This window comes from Cricetulus griseus (genome assembly GCF_003668045.3).
Source record: "Cricetulus griseus strain 17A/GY chromosome 1 unlocalized genomic scaffold, alternate assembly CriGri-PICRH-1.0 chr1_1, whole genome shotgun sequence".
Lineage (NCBI taxonomy): Eukaryota > Metazoa > Chordata > Mammalia > Rodentia > Cricetidae > Cricetulus > Cricetulus griseus.
The window spans coordinates 247,855,317-247,881,357 of NW_023276807.1; positions in this window are offsets into that span (position 1 = coordinate 247,855,317).

The following is a 26,041-nucleotide window of genomic DNA, read 5'->3' on the forward strand; positions in this document are numbered from 1 at the left end:
TCAAAAGGTCTCATAATTCATAATAGTTCATGTAAGAGAAACAAGATTCTGTTTTGATACAGTTATTGTGAGCTTCCTGATAAATAGAGGACTGTTTGCAGCATTTGGAAAATATTTGTCAAGGGAAACATACATGGAATTATAAATAGGGCAAAATGGCATTCCTCCCAATATTTGTTGATATATATTTTGTTCCTGTTTAGTTACAAAAAATAAAATTTTAATTATAAATTTCTCACGATTTCATAATGAGTCAGTGAAGCACAAATACATTTATACATGAAAATATTTATATTTAATAACTTTGCATTTTGTATTATGTTTAAATTTTAAAATTGTTATAAGTTTTTTATTATTATAATTTTTGACTGTTACTATAACCCATCAATACTACTATTGTTACTACTATTTAAGATTTAGAATGTAAAATGAGTTTAAAGTTTATCTCTAAGTTCTATTTCATAGGAATCGGCTAATACTGTCAGCAAATCTCAAATAACATAAATCAAAACAAAATAAAATCATCACTAGGGGGAATGCCATTAAAGTGTCCAGGAAATATAAATTCATACATAAATATTTACATATCACAGGATTAGTTATGTGGTATATGTATTCTAATACTCTTGATGAACTGTGATACTGATACATGGCATTGTGGTACTGATTATTATAATATTACAAAGAAAGGTTGAGCCATAATAATCTATTTTGAATTTCAATGTGTATAAATTCTTTCAAATAGAAAAAAAATTCTTCTTCAACAAAAAACATTAGCTTCCAGCAAAACCTATTTTGCTTGTTCTTAGAACACCTCTTCTTCCCACATTGGTATTTCATTGTGTACTGTGACTGCTAGTATTCAATATGCCTATTTGTCTTACAACTGTGGTTTGCCCTCTCCAATTTTGGTTCATATATGTCTTTCATGGTCTTCGAAAATAATTTGCCTTGCAATTCTTATATACCTCATCTCAAGACAACTCGTAAGAGGAGGAATGCCTTCATAGCTGAAACTCAACAGCCCTCCAAATAGGCAAAACGCATTTTCTAAAACTAAGAGATACACTACAAACAGTGTGACGGTTTGAATGAGAACAGCTCCATAGTCTCTGTGATGGGTATTCTGGGCTGTCAACTTGACTATATCTGCAATGGACTGCAATTGAGAAAGAGAGAGCACACTTGTGATCTGGATCTTGAAGCTGTAAGATACAGGTTTTTAATCTGGATCTTGAGGTTGATGCCACATGCTTTAGATATAGATCTTGAAGCAGGAAGGCAAACATTTAATCTGGGACACACCTTTTGCTGGAAGCCTATATAAGGACAAAGGAAGAAGGAAGGTTTTGTTAGTTCTTCCCCTGATTGTCCTTGTCTTGTCAGAGAGAGAGGGAGGGGGGTTCATTTTTTAAATTCTATGATTCTAGAGAACCCTGACTAACATAGGCTAATATGTATGAATGCCACTTGTTCCCTAGTGGAAATGTTTGGTAAAGATTGGGAGGTGTAACCTTATTGGAAGAGGTTGGACACTGAGGTTTCAAATCCCATATCAAGATTAATGACCTCCCCCTCAACACCTCCCCCCACTGCCTATGGATCAGATCAGAATGTAAAACTGTTAGCTTCCCATCGAGATAATTGTGGACTACTCCTCTAAAATGGTAAACAAACTCCAACTAAATACTTTTCAAGATAATTGTCAAGGTCATGGTGTCCATTCATAGTAGTAGAACAGCACCTAAAATAAAAGTTGGTACCAAGGATTGGAGTTCTGTTGTGACTGTGCATGGAGGAAAGTAGAAAACTGGGCTTTGAATTAGAAAGGTATTTGAACTCTTTAAGCTGGCTTTAATTAGCCATCATAATAGTAGCATGAAAGATAGTAATGATGAGAGTGATTTGTACTGTGAAGTTCTGGCTCAACACTTTTCAGATGGGAAGAAGATTGATTACCAAGTGCCCTGAGACTGTCTTGTAATATTTTGAGATTGAATGTGGTAGCCATTTGAACTAGTTCTAAAAATCTTCCTGAGGCTAAATCGAAAAGTTTTGGGCTAAAGTCCTCAATAGAGGAGTTTCAAGACAGCCTAGTATTGACTGTGTCATATGGTTACTAGTGATAACTCTAATGCAGATTTAAAATACCAAAGAGCAGGTCAGAAAATAAAAAAAAACAAACAAACATATATACAGTTTCAGGAGAAAAGGAAGGAAATATATCATTGGATCCAATTCTTATGCAAGAAGAGAAGAGAAGCATGAAAAGAGAAATCTGATATGAACTTCAATAAAGGGAGTGCTACCCTCAGGTTATACTTTCACCTAGCTAATCCTACAAGGAATGGATCTAATTGAATGACTCAACCTAGAATCCATCAAGACATCATAGCAAATGTAAAGAAAAGTCAAGGAGGGTCCCAGATTCCAGTCCCAGGAAGTAGAAGAACTTGAGAGCTTCAGCCACATTTTTCTGGCTTCAGATTCAGAAAGGTACAGAAAAAAAGCTGTGGAATTTTCCTCCAAATGTAAAGGAAAGTCACTGAGGTCAGATATGTGGCAGGGAAGTCCCACTCTAGAGGCCTAGAAAGGCCATAGTGTGAAGCCAACCTCTTGAGGATAATATGTCAAAAAGAAGCAAATTATATATGTTGCATGATATTTGATCGCACAGTGACACCCCAAGCTTGTGTTAAGAAAAGTAACAAGAAGTGTTGTATTGGATCCCTCAAAGTGTTGGAGGTTCTAGAAGTATGAAATACTCACCAAGAAAAGCTGCCTAGTGAGAAGAGAATCAGCCCAAGAGAGACAAGTGTGTTGCAGTCAGAAAAGCTGGAAGGACTAAGAAATATGAACTCCATCAAATAAGTCCTTTAACATAGACCTTGATATACAGAATTTAATGGCTTGGTATGATGAGTTTCATTCTTACTTGGCCCCAGTATTTTCTAATTATATCTCTCTTTTGGAATATATATATATAAATACACACATACAACATATGGAATACATATATATATATATATATATATATATATATATATATATATTATATTAATTTGTCAAATATAGGTAGCTCTACTTCCTGATTCAAGGTTACTTTTCTTAACACAAGCTTGGGGTGTCACTGTGCGATCAAATATCATGCAACATATATAATTTGCTTCTTTTTGACATATTATCCTCAAGAGGTTGGCTTCAATCTCAGAAGAGACTGTGGACTTTTATATGGTGTTTAGACTGCGGAAGTCTATGCAGATGTTTTGTGTTGGATTGTATGAGTTTTGCTTTATAATAAAGCTACAAGACTATGGGGGACAGAGAGTGGTATGAGGTAATTTGAATGAGAATGACCCCCATATGCTCATATATTTTACTGTTTTGTTCCAGGTAGTAGAACTATTTGTGAAGAATTTGGATTACGGTCTTGCTGGAGTAGGTGTAGCTTTGTTGGAAGGGACATACCACCAGGAATGGGTAGACATGGAGGGCTCAGAAGCCCTGTCTCTCTTTTTCTGTCTATTTCTCTCCATGTCTCTGTCTCTGTCTCCCCTTCCTCTCACTTTCTCTGCCTGCCACCTGTGGATTGGATGTAATAGTGTCAAATGCTACTCCGGAACAATGCCATCTGCTTCTCCCTATGATGGTGACAGGTTAACCCTCTAAAGGTGTAAGCTAGTCCATCCAAGTTAAATCCATACTTAGGTAAGAATTGCCTTGATCAGGATGTTTCTTTACAGAAATAGTAGAGCAAGTAAGAATATAAGTAAATACCAACAAATCTTTACAATAAGCCATAGTAATAACCAATAATATAGCTCATTTAACACACTGTACTGGTATAATACTAAATAATAAAAATTGCTCAATGATTATCTTTAATATTGCTTAATTTTAATGGAATTTTAATTAAGGATAACTGAGTCACTAAACATTTTGACAAAGCTTTGTTACATTCTTCAAAATAAATTACTAATAGGAGGTTATTTAAAGGAAACTTTGTGGCCACGTGGTGGTGGTGCATTCCTTTAATCCCAGACCTTTGGAAGTAAAGGCAGTGAGTTTGAGAGCCAGCTGGCACACAAAGGGATTCACAGGACAGGCTCCAAAGCTATACAGAGAAACCATGTCCTGAAAAACCAAAATATAATAAATAAATGAATAAGCATTTATAAATTTTTATATAAATTATATAAAAATTACAATTTTCTTATAAATTTAATTCACTTAGGTAAGTGAAATTTTAGAAATGTTAAGCATTTTTAATAATAATGCTTAATAAAATGAATAATGTTATTCATTTTTAATAATAGTAAAACCGTTAATAATAATCAAGGAAGAAATAAATATGGATGGGGATTGTAGCTCCATTAGTTGTATAGTTATGCAGATCCTTGAGTTATTTCCCCAGGACTGCCTAAACTGATTGGGGCAATGCTGTAATCCTGGCAATCAGGAGATCAGAGTAGATGGATTAGAAGTTTCAGGCTATGATCCAATACTTAACGAGGTTTAGGCCAGTCTGGACTATAGGAGATATCCCATCAAAAATTGGCCTGGGACACCTTTTAAAATAATCTTTTCTATATTATCAACCTCCTTGTCATCCTAACACTATCAGTATCATATATGGTTTGATATACTGAAGAGAAAAACTAAAATTAGAAGTATCTACAACTCTTTCTTTCTAAGATCCACATTTTCTGCTGAAACTACAAAATAAATCTTAATTAATAAGGATAGGTCCCAGTTCCAGGAACTGTTGCCAAAACAAACTACTTATTTGTATGTACTTATGTGGGTGAGCTTGTTTTTTTTTGGGGGGGGGGGGTTTTTTTGTCTTACTAGTTTTTTTTATTAGTTCAAATTAGGAACAAGCTTGTTTCACATGTCAATCCCTTCTCTCTCTCCGTCCCCTCACGCCCATCCCTCCTCCCCCACCCTGGACCTACCCCAGACCCCATCCAACCTCCACTCCCCAGGCGGGGCAGGGCCCTCAATAGGAGCTCCTCAAAGTCCACCACATCATCCTGGGCTGGGCCTTGTCCCTTTCCCATGTGTCCAGGACACACACACAAATGAGAAAGAGAGAGTGAGAAAGAACATGAAGCTGGATGGGTAGGGGGTAGGGAGGTGGAGAGGATATAGAATCAGTTAATCGAAGTGAAAAAATGATCAAAATATATTGTATGGAAAAATTTTAAATAAAAACAGAATTTAAAACAAAAATAATTCTTGATTTTCTTAATCAATTAAACCAGAAATCACAATGTAGTAAACTACTTTCTCTGATTGTGCTGGAATCATTAAACAAACAAACATGAAAGTATTACAATTTGCTGCCTCCTTAGAAGTGATTCAATGGGTCGTCGAAACCTCAGATCTTAACATTTGGAAATGATATCTTAAAAGTAATATTAAAATGAAATGTTCATAAGTAAGAATGTATATATATATATATATATTAATTTCTGATAATTATTATAAATCAATGTAAATGAGTAAACTTAGTTTTGAATGCTGCTATGAAGTTGCTAAAATTCCAGAGTTGGATATTTACCTTCAAAGTTCAGAGTCTTTCTGAATTAGGATTCTTCACATTATAAAGAAGAAGTATGCCAGGAGTTGATGGCACATGTCTTTAATTCCAGCACTATGGAGGAAGAGGCAATCAGATTTCTGTGAGTTCGAGGCCAGCCTGGTCTACAGAGCCAGTTCTAGGACAGCATCCAAAGCAATAGAGGGAAACTCTGTCTTGGAAGACAAAAAAAAAACAAAAAAAAAAAACAAAAAAAAAACCACCTTACTATTAGTTAGCTAAAAGGTTTAATGGAAGAACTCTACGAGTCAGAACATTTCTACATTCACAGGAAAGTATCAAACAAATGAAATTTTATTAACATTGTAGTATTTTTATAGTTAATGAAAATGTAGGAAAATAGTAGCATTAAATATTTGACCATTTTGCAAGGTGTTATATTGTAATTCTTTTAGCAAAATGCAAAATTGTGATCCTTTCATTTGAACAAAACATCCAAACTGGCTCATTGATAGGCTTCCCATTTGTGAAACAGATGTCCTTGCACCCCATCACTGCATGAAATATCCAGACAGCAGTTAGAAAACCATGACATTCATAATTCCATAAATTACTTCCAGAAAGCATGTTTAAATTTCGGTCTTTAAGTAAGTGACATTGAAATTTAAATAATTTCTATATATTCATATACTTTATAAAAATTTATTAAGTTACACTTATTTTAGTTTTAGTTCCTGCTAACTATACTTTATATTTCTTTAGAATGCAAAAAGCATTAGTGACATATAAAGTACAAATAAAATTTTATTTAAAAGTCTTTTTGACTGGTAGCATTCAACATAATCAATACCAAAGAAAACGGTTTTTTCATCTGAATAAGTTCAGTGATTTTTATTTCCAAAGTTTTAATCACTGTAAAGTGTCTATATTATCTAACTAAATTTTCATGAATTATAAACAGATAGGTGTTTGTGTGAAAGATGCCTAATCTGTACATGTCAGGCAAAGAAATTCTATTCCTATAGATTGTGTATCAAAGGCATAAATATTTCAAATAATAAAAAAATTTAAAAATACTACTTTCTTGTATTATTTTTGTGTTCAAACAATGAGATGAAATCTTATTTCATGTGTAAAATCTGAAAATGAAAAAAAGTGTGTTAATCTTAATTTTCAGTTTCACTAAGTTTTCTTGATTTTTTTCCTTGTATCATGAGTAAGAAGTACAAGTGTCAAGCAATAAAAAACGGATATGGCCTTCATTTGTATCAGGCATAGATCTCTAGAAGAAGATAAAGAGTACAATAAATATATATTTATGCATAATATATATTTTATATATAAATATTATAAATATATATATATATATATATATATATATATATATATATATATATATATACATATGTTTAAAAGTATTTAGGTGGAATGGATTCTAGTTGGTAGGACATAGCTAATCTAATAATATTTATTTTCATTCTGCATTAGTTCACAACCCAGGAGTCTCCAGTCCATCAATCAAGAAGCTTCATCAGTCCAAATATGGAGTGTTATCATCCTAGATAATTCAAGGATATTCATTGTTTTCAGTTCATGTTAATAGATGGAGGATGCTATTAGGTAGATGTCAACATTCGAAGCACAATAAACATTCGCTGAGCTGCAGAAGTGTAGTCCTGCATCACTGTGTTGCTTGCTGGAAGTACTACCCACTCTGAGGGAAAGTCTTGGCCAGTTCATTCAATGTTTCTTAGAGATGACTTCATGGACTCTCCCAGGGGTGACTCCAGGTGAAAGGTATGTTTGATTTGCTTATGAGTTCATTTGTGTATTCATGTCTGTGCATGCTTATGAGAATCCCAGCAGATGATGCTAGCTGTCTTAAATCACATGCCACAGTATTTACTGACACTGGGTTTCTCACTGATTCTTCTAAGCTGGATGACCAGCAAGACAAAGAATCCTCATTTCTCCAGCTTCACAGATCTGGAATTTCTGACATACTGTATATCTGTTAACTTGTCTCATGTGGATCCCAACTTAGGACCTTGCACTTACAGAACTAGTTTATTATGAACAAAGGAATCACTTGAACTCATGAAATTATATTTGTATTGCTAATATTAAATAAAATTTGTTGAGGAAGCAATAAACTCAAAATGAAAGGTGACTAAATCACTGGGAATATATGTATGTATTTTTTAAATCATAATTTTAAATTCTTTATTTTATATAAAATTGTGGTCACAAAATGAACAATCTACTATGTATGGTTTTTAATTTTCATTAATGTTTGTCAAAGACATGTATTTCCTGACATTTTAATTTTGATTAAATGTGATTTTCTAAACACATCCATAACTTTGATATTATTAAGGATGCCATGTCTGCCACTATTTACATATCAGACATCTTTTATCATGTCATGTACATGACAATTATACTCAAAGAAATGGAAAACAAGTCAGTAAATAAGGAAGATAGTCCCTGATTACAGTGGAAGATAACATAGTCACTAGAACATAAATGTAAACAATGGAGACGAATATGAAGTGTTAACCTGACTTCATAAATAGCCAGAGTCTCAGATTCTGCAATGAAGGGTTATTGTGGCCAATTGACTGTTGAGAAGCAAAAGAAGATAGGCTCATATTGCTAATGTCACAGGATTGGATAGGATGACATAAAAGGTAGCAATGAAATCAATGAACTCTGCCCACATTCTAATTCCAAAGTCAGTACTCAAATATTTTAAATTAAAAAAGTTTCAGGAAGTTCAAGAAGTCCTGTAGAATTTTTAGCATATGCATATGTAGGTGGAATGAATTGGAGTAGAAGAAGAAAAAGAAGAGAGGGATAACATGAAAGAGGAAAAGGGAAAAAATGGCGACAAACAAGACATCAGTGTTTACAGGTTAACCTCTGCTCTCCCAGTATATTAACTCATTTGAATTTCTATGGAATTTGAGATTCAACTCTGTTTATGGTTTGCTGAATACGTCTCAGACAATATTTTTCAAAATGAGATGAAATATGCAAAATCTTTAGCACAGATTCAATTATTCTTATTATTTGTGTTAAGTAGCTTCTTTAAATGCTTTCTTGAAAATTTGTTAAACAGAGAATTTATCATTTTAATCGTTTAATTTGTAGTGTTTTTATATAAATATGTTAAGTTAAAGTGTATCTTTTACTTTATACTTCATTATGATTTTATTAAGTCAAGAACAAGTGTTGTTTGCTTTGACAGGGAACTGGGAAAGGCAGGGAGGTGCTAACACTTAGAGAATTTAAGGACGCCATCTGTTTGGCTGAGGACGCAAATAATCACAAACATTAGGGGCTTTAACACTCCAGGCAAAACTGGATTCAGATTTGTTTTCTTCATGAAGAAATAATGCATTATTTTGTTCATATTCTTAGATAATTAGTTCAGATAATAACATTTTTCAAAGGAATTAAGTCATTCTGTACTGACAAAGGGTGTGTATCTGTAGTCTATGGATAAACACGGATAAAGCTAAGAAATTAATACTTTCTGAAAAAATGACAGTTTGCTCAGCTCTATCTGAAAAATTGAAAGTACCCACATGTTAAACTGCCAAGTTGAGAGACTTAATTAAGGAAAATTTATACTATTTTAATTGCTTCTGATCTCATATTATTTTTATCTTAATTAATTACCTTTGCTTTGGGCAAAATAAAGATAACTTAAGTAGAGGAAAAATTCATCAAATTCTAGTTCTGTTACTTACATGTTATTTTTGTAAATTATATATGAAAGAATTAAATCAGGACTTTGTCTACCCTCCAGTTTGAAGTTATGTGTCAGTCAATCATGTATTCTTTGACCCATGCTTATAAATGGATGAATTAAATCATTTTAAAACGAAGAATACTAAGTTTCCAGACTGTGTCAGACTGGCTATGGGGAGTGGGATTTTCAGAAAATATGTTTCAATTTAGGATTTCAATTCTCATTAAACAGAGCTGGTTAGTTTAAGTGGAGCTATTTTTCCACTTCTATTCTTGATAAATGATATAATTGGAATAAAAAAGAACTTATGTAAATAGTTGATAAGTAACTTCCAAATTCAAGATTATGTCACATTATATACTGAGTTATAATATTAATATTTTACATGCAATGAGTTAAACTGTAAAATGAGTTACATATTACTGATCACAAAATTCCTCTAAAAATACTCTAAAACAGTCTAGAAACCTAGAAACATAATGAACTCCCAGGGACAGATGCTAACAATAAGATAATATAAAGCTAAATTAAATGAACCACTTCATTGATACTGAATAAATGGTCAACTGATTTTACTACTCAAAAGATCATTCTCAAAAGAAAATTTAAATCAATATATTTAATCAACAATCTTAAAGAACTGCAGATTGCTTCCTGTCAAGCAGATGGCTGTCATGCTGCCAGCTCTGCTGTTTTTGCTTGCCACCTTTTCTAGCTGCAACTGTGATTACTAGACAGAGAGAGAGAGAGAGCGAGAGAGACAGAGAGAGGGAGACAAAGAGACAGAGAGACAGAGAGACACACAGAGAGATATCCATGATATGCCTACTGCTGCAGGCAAAGGATTAATTCTTTGATTATTTCATATATTTTAATAATTTCATCTTGCTCCCCAACTCTTCAAGATCCGTTGTCCTTTCTCTAGATCCAACTTTGTGTCATCTTTTGTAGTTTTTAAATCCATGAAGTCTAATTTGTACTTCCTCTATCATTTTGAATGTGTGTGGCCTTCCACTAGAACATGTTTGGCTTACTCAGGACCAAATTCTTAAAGAAAATTGATACTTCTCCCAACAGTGATCAGTTATCAAGAGATACTCAACTAGAGCTAGGAATTTGTGCCCACGTCTCTTTCTTTACTCTGAGAGTGTGTCTAGTTTGAGCTTGACATGTTCTGTACATGCTGTCACAATCACTGGAAGTACAGAGATGCAACTGTCCTGGTATGCTGATTTGTTCAGAAAACTGTGTTTCCTTGTAGTTACTTATTGAATCTGTCCTTAGCGGTATTTCATCTAGTCTTCCACAATGACTGTGTAGCCTTGGAACTTGCCCCATTAAAGTATGTTTCTAATTTTTTTGGACTTTTCAAGACAGGGTTTCTCTGTGTAGTTTTGTAGACCAGGCTGGCCTTAAACTCACAGAAATCCTCCTGCCTCTGCTTCACAAGTGCTGGGATTAAAGGTGTGCACCACCACCTCTGAGCTGTTTCTAAACTTTAATATGTACAGCAGATCAGTGGCTTCTTCATTCATTTAAAAATAGCTGTTTATTACAAGAGAAAAGGAGAGATAGATGGGGAGAAGGGAGAAGAGGGAAGAGACAGACAAACAGACAGCGAGGGGTATCATGATACCACTGAACTTGTGTGTGGTGATAGGAATTCTGGGATTTCATTTATTTCCTTTTATCATGTTGTACTGGAGATTGTACAACCAGGCTTCTAGAAAGAACCTTTAACTTCTAGGACAATTTTTGCCCTCAGACTTTTCTCGCTATTCTCATTCTAATCTGCCTCTCCAAATAGTGTGTGATGTAGGTAGAAGTATTTGCTGCTTCTGCATCTTTTTTCAGTGGGAATTGAGTAGAGCAGTAAGTCTAATCAGCTGTTTTACTACATGAGAAAAGGAATCTCCAAGATGTGGAGGCAGGGGGATCACAAATTCTAGTACAGCTGGAAATACATTTGAGGTAAAAAGATTCCTTGGTGGGTAAAAGTGCAGATTCTGTTTATTCAGAGGATCCAGTTAGTTTAGACACCCAAGTCACATAACTCACAATTGCCTGAGGCTCTAGTTCCAAGGACACAATACCTTTTCATGACCTCTGTAAGTTCTGCAGATGCTCATTTATGCACAGGTACACACACACACAAACACACACACACACACACACACACACACACACACAATTTAATTTCAGAATTTCAGTAATTAAAGTGTTAACATCGTAGAATGAAAAATGTTTGGCAATAGTTTATCTAGGTTTACATGTATCGCTCTAAATTTATTTTTATGACAAAGGATTACATACTGCCTAAATATTTCAGAATGTAGCATCTCGTCAATGTTTCTCATATTTCCTTATTTATACTTGTCAGTTCTAAGAATGCCTCTTTTCCTAAATAAATAGTATAACATGGGACAAGGACATGTAGGACATTTTAGGAATCATTCAATATTCTGTTCTCATCACAAACTGGCATTCATTTAATAAACATGGCATAGAACCCAATCAACCAAAACATCAAGTTTTACAATCAAGTGTTCCAACAGAAAAGAATCCAGAGATAACTAATTTGGTACTTATATACTGAGACTTTGGTTTTTTGTAATTAGCATATTTGGTTTTGGTAGAAGCAGCAAATCATCATGTACAGTAACATCACCGTGTTTCATCAGAGACCATGGACTCAATTTGAGCCACATGCTTCGGGTGGTTTTTTTTTTATGTTTTATGTCATGGCTTAATGGCTTGTACAGTGGAGTGTGCAAAATGTTTGTTCAAACCAAGGCTACAGTGAAGTCATGTGGTGAAACAGAATGAAACATTGCCAGAAACATCTAAGTATCATTCCTTACCTTCCTGATTCTAAATTAACTTTTGATTAGTAAATATTAAAAAAAATATTTTAGTGAAGCCATTTATTTTGCAATCTCCACATTGTTATATCACTTCACATGGTCAAATAAAAATTCCCATTTAAAAATCATTTGTATGAAGGTCATTTGATGGCATTCATGCATTATTATAATAAGTTAATACTAGCATGATAGCTAGAGTGAGATTTAATTCTTAAAAAATTGTGACCAAGAACATAGGAGGTTAGTTAAATAATATGTATTTTAAGCAGAGATACTTGTATTTATGAAGAAATATGGCAACTTCAGTATTTATGTTATACAAAGCAGTGTATCAATCTCAATACAAAGCAGCTACAAAATCAATCTCAAACTACTATTAGAATTACATTGGCATCACATTGCCAATAGTTAATTATTCAATATGGTTGAATTTTATATACTTCTGTCTAAGTATATTTAGTAGGTTAATATAATAATGTATGTATGCATGTATTTATTTACATTTAATAATTTTAGAATACATGTTAATCTAATAGTCATAATTCAAAATTAATTGAAATCAATAGAGACAGGACTTGAAGACACTTTATGCAGTTTAGATTACTGTTGCTATGATGATTAAACACCATGATGAAAATCAACTTTGAGAAAACTTGCTCAGACTTCCTTTTTATTCCTTCTGGACAGCTATGTACATGTGATATAACCTGCAGTGCAATAGATCCTGTCAAACACATCAGTCATTAATCATGAAAATGTCTCACAGACTTGCTTACAGATTATTTTTTGCAGGCATTCTCTATTTTAATATTCCCTCTTTAAGATACGTCTAGGTTGGTGCAAACTGACAAAAATAATACATTGTTACTTTAGTTTTCAGTGTAACTACATAGCTACTGTTTATTATCAATGATAGACTGAAATATAAATGCAGGTTTCAGACAGTGAATTCATCTGCTCCATGATCTACAATCAACTAGAGTTCACCAATAATGAGACCATGTACTTGGAATGACCACCAAAACAACTGATAAAGACTATAAACTCAGAAGAAATGTAACACACAAAAAATGTATACACACAATTTGTGAAATATAATAACAAATATAAGCACAATAATAAGAATATGTGTTTCAAAAGGAAAATATATTTAATTTCTTTATGTAGATCACTGAGATAAAAATAAGCTTGATGTATGAGTTATATCTACAGATAAGTACTTTTTGCAAATTATTTTTATTTGTATGACATGTGTCTCTCGATGTGTGTTGATGCATACACATGTGTTGTGTATACAGGAGCCAAATAGGGGTTGTGTATCCCAAGGAGGTAGAGTTGTATGAGCTTAACCACCCAAAAGCAATCAAACTTCTGTCCTGTAAAAGAGCAGCAAGGGCTCTCAATCACTGAGCCATCTCTCTAATTCCTAGACACAGGAAATTTTCAAGAAACTTATGGTTTTGGTTCAGTGGGTTTACAAAGAGTGTAAAGATGCCTAGCATCAAGTAAGATTGAACCTTGGAGCAATCCCTTTAATATGTATGGTGGAAAGAACGAAGTAATTCCCTGATGATGTGTACTGACTGGCACGTAAGTAACCACACGTGTCATATACAATACATAAAACAACAAAGAGATGTAAATTATTTCTCACCCATTATGCCTCATTCAAAATAAAGATTCTATGAAATAAATAATAAGCCATCAACTAAGAGTATCTCCAACATGATATTTCTCTAATAATATGTAGATAAACATCTATAAAGGTATATATTAGAGATTTCTGTATGCTATAGACGTATTACTTATGTTTATAAATAAACATGTTCCTTATGTGCCAAAACTATAATGTTTAGTAAATAGATGAGACTACTATAGATTGAGTGATTAATTTATCATTATAATAGGTAATCATGGACAACCACCTGAAATTTTAAAAGGAATTCCTTTCCTCTGTATATTTTATAATAATACCAATCTAAGAGAAAAAAGATGGGATTTAACATATAAAATATCAGCTGTATGTAGGAAAAACATAAAGAATATGATCTGCGGAAAAATCCAAAGCAAGCAAAAGTCTTCTGATCACTCCAGGAAGCAAAGGGGAGCCCCAGAGCACTGAGGAGAAATGCTTGTCTAAATAGGGTATTTCCATCCACGCAATCTTATTGAAGAGGCATCAAAGGTTCAGGAACAAATGTGAGAAGAAACAAACTAACTTGAATTATTGAGAAAGTGTGGTTATCATAAAATGTAGAAACTTTTTAAGTGTGAAAAAGTCTTTACCATACGTGGATAAAAGTAATTAGGCCAAATTTGTTAAAACATCACAGATTTATGCTTAAATTCAAGTAAAGCTTTTAGTTTGTTAGTATAAAATTATGAAAAAGTCTCATCACAGATGTTTATGAGGCGAAGCAGTATGAAGATTTAGAGACAGGATGAATCTGATCTTGAGGGGAGATAGTCTTAGATTCAGCTTGATGAATAAGGTTTGTATTTGCATATGGAAACTGGTGCCATCTCCATGTCTACATCCAGATTTACAGACCATCGAATCCTAGCAATTGGAGAAATTATATCACAAATCAAGTGCTGGCTATAGTTTGTGGAGCTTTCTGAAGGAAAAAGTTTTAAAATTTCAAATTATTACCACTCAGCTGCCAAATACTTTTCTCCTTAAATGACTATTAGTTTCTCCTGTAACCTATTTCATATTATGAGACCTGTAAGTTCTATAATAATGACCCATTGCCAAAGGAGAGATCATATAAATAGAAAGATAATGGGTATGGCAGAAACCTCCATGACAGGATGACAAATCCTTTCTAGAATAATGTTTAGAGCAGTAAGAACAAAAGACTCTACCTTTATAATTGAGTGAATGCAGTGGGATAAACCTGCCGTCTGGTAGCTGGAAGCCCATACAACAATGTGGGGCAAACCACAGGATCATTACTGATCATATTTCTTGTAGATTAGATATTATGCTGTAGCCTTGATGAATAAGTTAATATTATGGAATCATTGAGTATAATCACATTGTGTCTATGATGGCCACATTTTTATACAGATTTTGCGTAGTGACAATGGTTTAATTTTTATGCACAAAATGGATGTTTCTATGCAATTCATTATTAGACGCCTCTACTGATGCTGTGTTTGGGGAACATTTGCTAGGCATATAAACATCATATTTTTTTCTATAAATATAACTTTTGGAGATCTAATTAACATGAGAATAGGGTGAACTATGTTTGCTAGATCCTAATCTGTTTACTAGAACTCTGTTAAAATGGAGTAAGATACCCAAATAGAAAAAAGACATAATAACATAAATAATGATTGCAATTTCTTAGCTACAAACCAATCAATTTCAAGGATCATCTATAATTTACAGACAACATGATGAGGTAAAGAAAGTTTCTTCTTGGAGGTACTTGAGAGAACATAACAATGAGAACAGCATTATTTTAGTCTTTCAGTTTACAGAATGGTAAAGAGATACAATTCTGGTTTATTCACACATGCCATTCATGACAATTATTTGAGTTTCTTGCAGGAAACTGGTAGACCTACAGTCTTCTGTACAAAATTTAAACTGTATACCAATTATATATATATATATATATATATATATATATATATGCATATGAACATATCCCACATCATATGTGTCTAGATTACAGAAAACTTGTTGCAGCCAGTTGTCATATTTTACAGTGTTGGGCCCAGGAATATCAATTTTGGCAAAAAATGTCTTTACCCACTGATAATCTCTCAGGCACAAGACTTTTCAGCATCTATTATCTTGAAATGATACTTCATTTTCCATTAATATTATTATTTCATCTTGATTATCAATTTTCCATTGGGAAGATTTCAGAATGTAATCCTGTGTGTGTGTGTGTATGTGTGTGTGTGTGTGTGTGTGTGTGTGTGTGTGTGTGTGTGTGTAAATAACAAATAATGTGAAATTAATAGTGTGTTTATATAGGTATCTTAGTCTCAATTTTCAATTTGACATATTCTAGGATAATATGAGTGAAGACAAATCAAATGAGGAATTTATTAGACCAGATTCCACTTTGGGTAATTGTATTGGTTGCTGATTGCTGTAGTAGGCCTACATACCCACTGCGTGCTGCACTATGCCCACGCAGTTCTGATCTGTATGTGAAAGCTAGCTAAATATGAGCTTGTAAGTAAGTCAACATGTATTATTTTGCATGGTTTCTACTTCAGTTTTCTGTTTGATTTCCTGCCTGGACATCTTTCAGTAATGTACAGTAACCCTATAAGCCAAAATAAAATAGGTCTTTGACAAAGTTTCTATTTGTCATGATATTTTTTACTACAACAAAGATAAAACTATTACAAAAACTGGGAACAGAAAAGTGGACATGTCATTACTAAGTTCTCCCATGTGGCTTCTGTGGCTTTGATGGCTTTATGGGAGAAACATAGAACCACATATATATTTGTGCTAAAATCTATTGAGTTTCCTAAAAAGGAATTTCACATTTTGTATGAAGTAGGGAGATAAGAATGCCAAGAGAAATCCAGAAAGGGGGGGCCTAAATTGTGAAGTTTAGAATGAATCAAAATCTCTCCAGGCCATTCATAGGGTATTTTGGATTAAGAGTCTGTGTGTGCTGTTGGTTGTGATCAATAAAAATTCAACACCATTGGAATGAAATCTTCTTTGATTCATTGCCGCAATATGAAAGTGTTTTCTTCAGGGTCAGTTCACAAAAGCTGTGGTCTAAGAGAGAGAATTCTTCTCAGATTCTCCAAATGCTACCCATTCTAAAGGAATGAAAAAAATCTTTGTTTGAAGGAGTCATGGAGAGTAATTTATGCCTGGCACTTTGGGGAAGGATAACATCCCTGAGGAGAGGCCAGGAAAGGTTATTGGTGAAAACGCAATCTAATATGATGTTGAATTCTCAGGATGTCAGAGATGCTAGGAATCTGAAATACCTGTCAAGGAGAGCAGCAGGTGTTGGTAGAGAATGTCTGACCCGAGGAGATGAGCTGTGTATGCTGCAGATGTCAGAACTGGAGAAGTGGAACTCTACAAGCCTTTGGAACCAGACCTGTACACAGAGTGACTTTGAGAATCCTAGCATTGTATAGTGTTTAGATTTAAATTGCTGCATTTGGGTTTTGCTCCTTCACTATGCTTTGGTCTCCACTATTATGTTGGAATTGTTTTTAATTTTATAGAAGCATTAGTGAGAGAGTTTGGGGTTTTAAAGAAGCATTGAACTTTTAAACCATTAGACGTTTGAAAGAGGGTGGGCCATTTGAGGTTTGACTTTGTTTTATATTACAAAATAAGGAAATCTTGGGGACAGGAAAGGAAGCATGTTAACAGTGAAAGCACCCAGTACTGTGTTACATCCAGGACACCAAGGACAAGTTCTGTGGACAAATTTAAGATTCAATTCACACAAAATATAATGACAGAATTTTAAAAATTAGCTGGACACAAATGGAAATATAATCAATTACAAAGTAAACAACAGAGAAATAGGTAACCTACAGAGTGGCAGAATGTTTTGGCACCTATTCTTATGACAGTGGATTAACATAGAAGATAAGAAAAACGCAAACTATTAAACACACATAAAAAATAAATGTCTGGTGGCTATGTCAGACCAGCAGCTGGTGGCAATTGACATTAAGGAATCAGCCCACTAGGAAGCAAGGCTCTGATGGGTGAATCTCAGGTAGGGAAGGCGCCAAGAGCCTAGACCCCCAGAATGCCTCTTGCTACTGTTTTGCCTTTCCATATTTGCTGCTGCTGCCTTTTTCAATGGTATCTGACATGGTGTGATGGGCATGCAGAAATACCACTGAACTCAATGTAGCGTTGTTAGCTCAGGGAAATGTCCCATTCTATTTTTCACATGTGGATTATGAAGATGTTTTTCTCCTAAAATGTACTGTTTAACTGAAGCAATGAGCTTATACGATAATAGTGTCAGTTTACATTGCGAGCCCATTCCCCACAGAGGGGTACTCTCTCAGCCTAGACACATGGGTGAGGACTTGGGTCCTGCCCCTGTTGATGTGACAGACTTTGATGATCTCCTATGGAATGCCTCACCTTTACTATGGAGCAGATGAAGAATGGAATGGGGTTCTGTGGGGAGCATAGCAGGATATGAGTGAGAGGGCACTGGTATTGATATATAAAGTAAGATTGTTTCTAATTTAAATAAATAAAAATGTTAAAAAATAGCATCAGTTTAAACACAATGTTGAAGATTGAAGGTTTTAAATAAATATAGTAAGGAATTATGGTAGAGTTGGTTTAGTCGAAAAATTAGCATAGGTAAAGATAGGGTACAATGTTGCCCCTGCCTCTGATAAACCAGAGGGTACAGAGGATTAAAGAAATTACAACAAGGAAGTGTCACAACAATAGAACACAGGAGTTTCAGTTAGGAGCTGTACAGACTGTGGCTTAGGTTAATGATTAGAAAAAAACAATTGAGTCCCAGAAAACCAGTTATCTTAAATTCTTTTAATCTTAATGTTAAGAGATTTGTGTGTGTGTGTGTGTGTGTGCATCATAGCTGAAGCAAAGATTTAAAATGACTTAAGTTTAGATGAAGATGTTTTAGTTAATAGCTTGAGGTGAAAAACCCAAAGAAACATTATAAAGGCACATAGTGGATGAGAGACTACTTAAGATGAGGGAAGAAGAACAAAGACACACAATTATCATTAGATGTGTGACCAACCCCAAGTGGGCACGGTTAGCAGTACCTCATAATCAGGGTTTCTCCCTACAAAGATTAATTTCTTATATCCATTTCTGTCCTCATATTCCAGATTTAAAAAAAACTGTTGATAAATGGATATGCACCATGAGGATTTAAATTAGAGATGACTGATTATTTTTCATATTTAAAAGTTTAGGTTTATGCATTATGTGTAACATTTGTTTGTGCTTTTTTTGACCAAATAGCTCTACCATACAAACCTATATTATCTCTGCATATTGCTATTTTATACAGAAAATATTTATTAAGTAACTACAGTGTTTCTGTCCATAAGATGTGTAATTAGTTGGGGGAAATAAAAACGTAGAGAAAAAAAAGTTTAGGTTTGTGATTTTTTAAAAAAATTTCCTATTATAATCTTTTGAGATAAGTAAAAAAGTGATCGGTCCTTTCTTGGTAACTGCTAAATGCAGTCTGCCAGTAAAAGAACTGACAGAGAAAAATACTTGCTTATACTCTGTTAATCTATAAGAACTTGCTTGGACATGAATACAGGTGCTTTCTTGGGACAACTTGTTTTTCATCGTAATATGTAAAATGTTTGATCATGTAAGGGATATGGAAATCATGTTTTTACCTGGATTTTTATGATCATTCTCTTGAAAAATAGAATATAGGCATATTATAATTTTTATATAGTTTCAAAGATCCTTCTGGGAAATATAAGGCGTAAGAGAAAAAAATAATGTTAACAGAATGAAAGATATAGAAGGAGAAAGAGAAGGAAAACACCAGAGAAGATGGAGAATGAAAGTTAGAAGGAACACATCAAGATAGACACAGGAAATATCAGAAGGATAGGATAGAACAAGTACAGAAAGAATAATAAACCGAAGAAGTAGTTTTGGCATTCAGAAAAGTTCTCGTGTATCTCTTTCGTTTTCCAGGTCTGCTGACTCCATAGGCTTCCTCTCAAAACCTGAGGTGCTGGAGGCTGGTTCTAGTGGGTCCATGCACCCACATCAGACAGGTCACTATTATCTCTAACTGAAGCTCCATGGATCCCAAAATACCATTTCCTGGTATTTTGGGTGAGCATGGTACACAGACAAGGAAGTACACAGAGATAGACATGAGTAAAAACTGAACAAATAAATTTGGGGAACATAACAACAGAATCTTGAATTTCTGTTGGATAGACACATGCAGTAATCACATGTTTAAACAGCATTACAGTTATTGCAGAAGTCAATAACTCTTCACAATTGTTTCTCAGGAAGTCATAGACCTATGGAATTTTACAGGTTAAGCTTATAAAAATTCATTAAAGATGCAAAATTTGTAGTTTTCATTCTCATCCTAAGTTGAGAAACATCTGGAGAGGGGTAATTAAAAGAGAGCATAAAAACATAATTTCTATATCTGCCAACATCAAAGAACTGCATGCATCATCTTCAGTGACAGAATGTTTTAAGGTCCATAATGCAGACACCAATAAATCTAGTAACAAATTTAGCAGTTCTCTTAAAAACATAGCAATATAATTTAAAAGATGTATTATAAGAAAATGAAATAAATTTTTAACAGGAAATGGTTCTTTCTTTAGAAAGTGATGAAAGAATATGCATCGTAACCTTTCCCCACTTCTGAATTCATTTTAACAGAGACTATAGAGAAAAATTAGTGATTTTATTAATGAATGAACATAAAGCTGGAACGTGTTTTACACTGTGTCCAATTTTCTAAGAACCAAAGCAAGAAACTCAGATAGCAAAGGAGAGATAACTCTATATAAACAATTTTTAAAGGCAACTGCTCAAGAGAAAAGCCTAATAGTATCACTTACCATATAAAGTTCATTCTTTTTTATGTGGAGACTGTGGCAAGCTGCTTTAAAATCTAAGGCACTTAATACTTGTCTGCATGAAGGGCACCAATGTCTGTTTTCTTTATTACATGAAGTAGTTTTGCAACATGAAGCAGAAGTTACCAAAAGTATTTGCCCCCAGATAAATAGAAGTATGAATAACATTCCAGTATTATATTTAAATTTTACTTATGTGTACATGGGCATGTGTTTACCTGTGTGTGTGTGTGTGTGTGTGTGTGTGTGTGTGTGTGTGTGTGTGTGTGTGTGTGTGCCTGCGTGTGCGCGCGAATGTGGGACAACATTCAGAATCTGTTTCTGATTTTCCTGTTTTCCCATTGGAATCTGGGATCCAAGCAGCTAGGCTTGCACAACACATTTCCACTAGAGCCTAAGGAAATATCTCCCAGATTTTGACAAAGGCCATTCATAAGTGAGAAAGCTGATAAGGTACCTGCTGTGCTGATTATTAGTCATTGTATTTTAGTTAGCACATCAAATAATGATTCCAATTTGAAATTTATTTCCATAAATATGTGGTGCTATATACTCACTGTCATTCATTTGATTTTAATAATAGGTGTTTCATTTAAATCTAGATTTTCTAATATAAATGAAAAAATGGAATATTGGTCACCTTATTTTTTTGCCTGTTTCACTTTATACAATAATCTTCTGTTGCACTGAGGAAAATGGATGTGTGCATATATGGCAAGAAACAGTATTGCAGTATGTTTTATTTAAAATTATAAAAGTAAAACCAGAAGGAATGACATTTTTCCTTGTTCTACACAGGCACAAATAACCTTGTTGTTAACTTTTATTTTTTCTGAGGGTTTTTAAATTATTTTAATATATGTTGAACGTAAAGTGCATATTTTACTATTCTCATATGAAAGCAGCAAGAAAAGACTTTAATAATGTTATGTACACTTAGTTATATCAGAACAATAAATTATAGTAATATAATGTGAACAATTTATAACCAGATATTTTATGTGGAACTACTTAATAATGACCTAAAATTTAGAATGTCATAAAATTAAAAGTACTTAAGAAAAGTCTGAAGTTGCTTAATAATGGGAAATATACTTGGAAATATTTTCACAATCAGCCAATGAAAATCATAACACATTCTTCAAAATGTGTATTAAGAATATAGATAAGTAAAACACTCGGTATTTAACTATAAAAAGTGAATAAAATAGAGCATTCAGTAGTACAAAATTAAATTCGGATATTGCATGCAAAGAAAAAAAAGAAAATTCAATATACTTAAGAAAAATAAACATTAGCCAACAAGATAAAAGACAGTGGTGATAAGTTCACTTCTATATGTTCAAAAAGCAGAATTAAGAGCACACAGGCTCCCTGGAGCTACAGCAGAAACTCCTTATCATGGGAAGCAGGTGCAAAGACAATCCCTCTCTTTTAATCTGTAGTGTTTCTAGAGCCTGGCTTCCTGTTCCGTGTCTCCTGCAGACCACAATGGGAGCCCTCTCCCTGGGCAGACAGATACCAGCTTCATGGTCACACTTGGCCAGTGTGCAGTTCAACTGGAAACACACTAGGATCCTACAGGCTACAGGCATGTGAGTCTGACTCAGAGCAGCTAATCCTACTTGGCTTTGGGCAAGCATTTTGAAAAGGCAAAAGTGGACTTTCTATATATACATATTTGCAAATGTAATTTTTTAATTGGGGGGAATCAACAAGGTTTTGCTCTGCCCATTGGAGACACTTGTTTGAGCTCAGAATGATTTCATAACCAGTACTTCAGGAGCTAATATTGTCCTGGAATGCCAAGGTTTAAGGTATCCTTGAGAGAAATTTTTTTCTTCCTCTCCCTTCTTCTGTTTCCTCTCCTCTTCTTCTCATTTTTCATTATATGGTCACAAAGGGATCTGGGCAAGTTCAAGCAGAACTTTTTATGTGTGTACAGAACCACATTAGTGGGAAGCACAGAGCAACTGCAGATGCTTAATGTGAATGGAAAGACAGGTTTCATGACTCCTGTAAGTTATTCACTGGGGAGCCATCTGTACATAGCAGTCTTAGATTATCCAAACCTGTTTCCAAAGCCATCCCAGGAGCTGGTCAGCCTTCTCGGGCACTCTGTGGGAGGTGTCGCCAAACCAGAGCAGATTCTTGTTAGCTGGCAAGGGGGAAGAGATTTTCAAATTTTACCATCTTGGGATTCCTAAGTGTGAACGAGGGACCATTGGTGTTCCTTATGAAGGTTTTTAATTCCATATGCCTACTGTGGATGATGTATGTTTCCAGAGAAAGGTTATTTTCTTTTCAGACATCTCAAAAAGACCTCACACGTGACTTCCCATTTCCCACTTACCCTGATTTGAACTTACAAAATAATGGACTCACACTAAAATTTGAAAAAAAAAAAACTTTTAAAATTGTTTTTGAATTCTCTCCTATTCCAATTTGCTTTTTGATTTCCCCGTTTAACAAAAGTTATCCTAACAAAATAGTTAACAAAAATAAAAGACTAAGAACTCTGAAAAACCCAGTATCACCACACAAACCTTTACATACTTATACAGTTATTATATAGGTAATTATTAAAATAAATGTGAATACACAAGAAAGTGAATGTAATGAAAACTGAATTTTGAAAAAAATAATATTGATAAAATTTTTGATTAAAATAATCCTAGATGTAATTTTTGTAATATTAAAAGTTGAATATGCATCACACCACAGTAATAATTATAGCAATTGTGGATGATTACTTAAATTCATTGATCCAGACATCAAAATAGCTACAGTAAAGAGAATGACACTGACGTTCTGTCTCTCACCATGCTAAAAATTGAATCAGAGGAATTGAAGACCTGCCCCAAAGGCCCAAAATTATGAATCCGAGAGAAGGAACCACATATAAGGCAAATGCGGGTAAAGACAGAGGCAAGAATAGAGGAGAGCAAGAAAACAGATACATTAATAGAGGGAGCCAGTACAGATTTAAAGAGAAATCTGGCACTAGGGAAATGACCAGAGTTACAAGGATGACCCCAGCTAACAATCTAAGCAATAGTGGAGAAGCTACCTTAAATGCCCTCCCCTTCCCCTACAATGAGATTGATGATTCCCTTATATGCCATGCTAGAGCCTTTACCCAGGGGCTGATGGAAGCAGAAGCAGACACCCACAGCCAAATACTAAGCCAAACTCCTGGAATCCAGTTGCAGAGAGGGAGGAGTGATAAGCAAAGGGGTCAAGACCAGTTTGTAGAAACTCACAGAAGCAGCTGACCTGAAAAAGGGGGAGTTCATGGACCCCAGAATGATAGCTAGAAAACCAGCATAGGACTGAACATGGGTGTCAGTTAGGAGACTTGGGCAGTCTATGGGGCCAGTGGCAGTGGAACAGTATTTATCCCTAGTGTACAAATGGACATTGGGAGCCCATTCCCCATAGAGGGATACTCTCTCATCCTAGACACACTTGGGATGGCCTAGCCCCTGCCCCAAATGATGGGACAAACTTTCATGAGCCTCCATGGAAGGCCTCACCCTTTGTAAGGATCAGAAGAGAGAAGGGACATGGGTTGGTGAGAGCATAGGAGGATGAGAGGGAGAGGGAACTGGGATTGATATATGAAATAAAAGTGTTTCTAATTTAAATAAGAAATAAAAATAAAAAATAATATAAAAAAGAATTTTATGAACATGATTCCCACAACACGAGAGCTGTTGCTCAGGTTTCTAAGAAATATTAGTCTTTTAAACTGAGATACTTAAAAAAGAGGAACTGCCAAGCTGATTAGTTAATGGACTGCTGTAGCACATTCTAATGATAAATTTCTCGCCTAAAAAAGTAATTTATTCCTACTGAGGCCTGTATTTCCTATATGTAGAAAGGGGCATGACTAGCAATGTATTTTTCATCCTTGATAGGGATATGCCCATATGGTCCCTAGAACTGTAGCCCTACGCATTACCCTGGGATAGAAAAAAAAAACCTAACCTTTGTTAAAATTCATTCCCTACTCTGTTAATACAAATTTTTATCAAAAACTACAGAGCAGTTGCTAAATTATACTCCCTCCTTTCAACAAGCATATTATTTATGGGAGAAACAGATGTATTACTGTGTTGTATGGAATGGAGATTTTGAGTACTAAAATTTAAATTATTACATCATGTTAGAACCTTTATAGCTCAGAATATGCAAATTGCTACTCACCAACAATAGTTAGAGAATTATAGATGAAGTTGTAACATGATGTTGTTCATGCTAATTCACTATACACTTCCAAGATTCACTTATATCTTGAATAGAAATTTGATAGATAGACTTCCTAGAATTCAATGAGAATGAACACACATGTCCAAACTTATGGTACACTTTGAAAGCAGTGCTAAGAGGAAATTTCATAGCGCTAAGTGTGCACATGAAGAAACTGGAGAATAGTCACACTAGAGAATTACCAGCACAGCTGAAAGTTCTAGAACAAAAAGAAGCAAACTCACCAGAGAGGAGTAGACTCCAGGAAATAATCATATTAAGGGATGAAATCAATAAAGTGGAAACAAAGAAAACAATTGAAAGAATCAATGAAATAAAGAATTTGTTTTTCAAAGAAATTCAGCAAGATATACAAAGCTTTATTCAAACCAACCAAGAACAGATAAGCAATTTAAACTGACCTATAACACCTAATGAAATAGAAGCAGTCATCAAAAGTCTCCAAACCAAAAAAAAAAAAAAAAAAAAAAAAAAAAAGCCCAAGGCCAGCTGGATTCAGTGCAGAGTTCTACCAGAAATTCAAAGAAGAGATAATACCAATATTCCTCAAAGTGTTCACACAATAGAAGCAGAAGGGTCATTGCCAAACTCTTTTTATCTGGCTACAATTACCTTTCTATTCAAGCCATAAAAAGATACAACTAAGAAAGAGAACTACAGACTGATCTGCCTCGTGAAGATTGATGCAAAAATACTCAATAAAATACTGGCAAATTGAATCCAATAACACATCAGAAAAGTCATCTAACATGATCAAGTAAGCTTCATCCCAGGAATGCAGGGATGTTACAACATACAAAAATCCATCAATGTAATCCACCATATGAACAAACTAAAAAAGAAAAAACACATGATCATCTGACTAGATGCTGAAAAATCCTTTGACAAACTTAAGCACCTCTTCATGATAGAGGTCTTGGAGAGATCAGGATAACAAGAGCATACCTAAACATAATAAAAACATACAGCAAAACAACAGCCAACAACAAACTAAATGGAGAGAAA